The sequence below is a fragment of the Mus caroli genome, unplaced genomic scaffold (assembly GCF_978045245.1).
Source record: "Mus caroli unplaced genomic scaffold, Mus_caroli_1 scaffold_15, whole genome shotgun sequence".
Lineage (NCBI taxonomy): Eukaryota > Metazoa > Chordata > Mammalia > Rodentia > Muridae > Mus > Mus caroli.
Genome location: NW_028227270.1, coordinates 25,987,484 through 25,990,177, shown reverse-complemented (window position 1 = coordinate 25,990,177; position 2,694 = coordinate 25,987,484).

Here is a 2,694-nt window from a genome sequence, read left to right as displayed (position 1 = left end):
GCTGAGCCGGAAACGCTAAGCCGGAGGAGGGCGGGGCCAAGACGGAAAAAGGAAGCGACGGGAAGCTAGAAGGGTCTGATCGCGCTGGTACGCGGGACCCTCTTCCCGCGGGGCTAGGAGTTGGGTACAAATTGGCGTTTAAGAGCCCAAACAACGGCCTGTGTTTTTACTTCCTATTGTTTCCCTTGTATTGTAGTGTAGGAGTTTGAGTCCGATTGGTGAAATGTTTCCCCATTCAAAATCGAGGGTTCTTCCAATGTACAAGTATTCTTAGAAGTACACTTTGTAAGTTCGCCTTATAATGGGAACTTTAACATTGAATTCTCTTCCCAGACTAAAGGGATTCACACGACATAGCTTTATTAAGAGCATGTCCTTTACATAGCTTTGTAAGACTATCACTATCATCTGTCCCGTTCCTGTTACTGGAGGACTACTTATGAGCTCTCCCTTAGTCTGTTACCATAAAACAACCATATAATCGCGATGGTTCTGTAGGATACCTTTTTAAAAAGATATATGATTAAAAACATCTTATTTTTATACATAGTTAGTATGTGACCCAGCAAAGCCACTCCTGACTCCCAGTCAACATATCACAGAGAGACTTGGCGTACTAATTATAATAGCTAAGCTACAAAACTCGACAAGGTGACTAACAACAGTGTTGTGAATTAAGGAAGATATGGCATACATACGCAATGTATTTTTAAACAATAAATTAAAATAAAATTAAGTTATTTGTAGCAAAATGGTTTATATTTACAAATAGATACATCTGGAGATAATCATATTAAGGGAATTAAGCCAGTTCCAGAAAAGCAAATATGTGTTTTCTCTTACACATGGTTCCTAGGTTTTATATAGATTTATAAAATCATTTATCTATATTATCTGATCTGCTAATAGCACAAATAGATAAGGATAAAGATAATTATTTTTATGACATGAAAGTAACAGCAACTGTGTAGGGGAAGAGAAGAGATTAATAAGGGGGAGAAATGAGGCCAAGGTAAAGGAAAGAATATACTTAATGTAAAAAAAAAAAAAAAGTATGAAAATGCCCTTATGCGACACAGTACTGTGCACAGTGAATATATACAATGGGACTTTTTAAAAGACTGAAGGGAAGTATTTATTTTCATTTTGTGAGTTTTTCCAGTTCGGCTACAAAGGTTAAATAAAATCTTTACTCAAAAGTACAGAGTCACATGTGGTGATACTGTGAGACCCCCGACTTAGAGCGTTTCTCCCTGGAAGGTAAAGCCCCTGAATGTTCCCCAAGCTTGTTTTCCCTATCTTTAAAAATACAGCTAAAAAGAAGCTCTTTGTTCTCTATAGCCAGCAAAAGATCTTTTTGTTTCTATACTGTACAACCGGAGATGCCTGCTTTCCTGTGCCAATGACATGGAGATAGACGCTGGAGAGGAGGCTGCAGCTCACTCCCCCCTTCACCAGAAAGGAGCTGTAGCCAACTCTCCTCCCAACTCCTCCCAACTCCTCCCAACTCTCCTCCCAGCTCCTCCCATCTCCTCCCAACTCCTCCCAATTCCTCAGCTAGCTGTTAAAAACCCCCTACTGTCACCACTCGGGGTCGAACTCCCCTGCCCTGCACGGTGGAGGGACTTCGTCCTCAGCTAGCTGATAAGAAAACCTCTTGCAGTTTGCATCAGGTGTGGTTTTCTCTCGGGACACTGGGGTGCTGGCCAGCTCATCCCGGGACTTGAGCGGAGGCCCAGCATCCGGAGCCTTACAATAGAAGCCTGTAATTCAAGTACTCAGAAGACAGAGGCAGGTGAACTGACCAGCCTGTGGCAGAGCAAGTCCCTGGCCTGCCAGAGCTGCATAGCAAGAAAAGCTGAGGCAGGAGGATCCTGGATTCTTGTCTGGCCTAGGCAACATAGCAATATGCTGTCCTGAAGAATAGCAACAATCTTAGTAAGAAACAAAGAATTAGGCTTGGGTTTAGCTCAGTAGTAAAGCTTGTGTTAACATAAGTGAGACCCTGGGTTTGATACCAAAACACACACATACACACACACACACACACACACACACACACACACACACCACTTTGGAAGCACGGTAACTTCAGTCCCAGGGATCAGATGCCCTCACCTGACCTTCAGAGGTACTGTGTGCCTGGATGTACATACAGACATATACATAAAATAATTTCTTATTAAAGAAGTCAATGTCTCAAATGAGAAAAGCAGGTAGCTATGGTGGTGTTCACCTGCAATCTCAGTCCTGGGAGGCTGAAGCAGAGGATGAAGAGTTTGAGACCTGGGCTACATAGGGAGGCCGCCTCAAAAAATTAGGAAGATATATTTCTATGACTTCATTATTGTATACTTTTCATAACTCCGTTTGTTTTGAAGTCTTCGTATTTTTTTTTATCATCATCTGTTGCTCTGTATCATCTCTTTTCCTCAGTCCTGATTCTCCAAAGTTATAGAACCAACAAAAAGAAAGCAAAAAAGACACGGGGGTAGGGGAGGGACAGAGGATGAGGGAGAGGAAGAGGAGAGGAGGGAAGGAGCAAGGTGTAGATTCAATTAAAAGGTATAAATGAAATATAAGTAATGGTTCCATGACATTATGGAGGCCAAGAAGCCCCAGGAAACATTAGCAGTGCCAGTGGTAATCAACCTACCTCCATGTCACTCCAAGCTCAGAGCAGTGAATGATAAG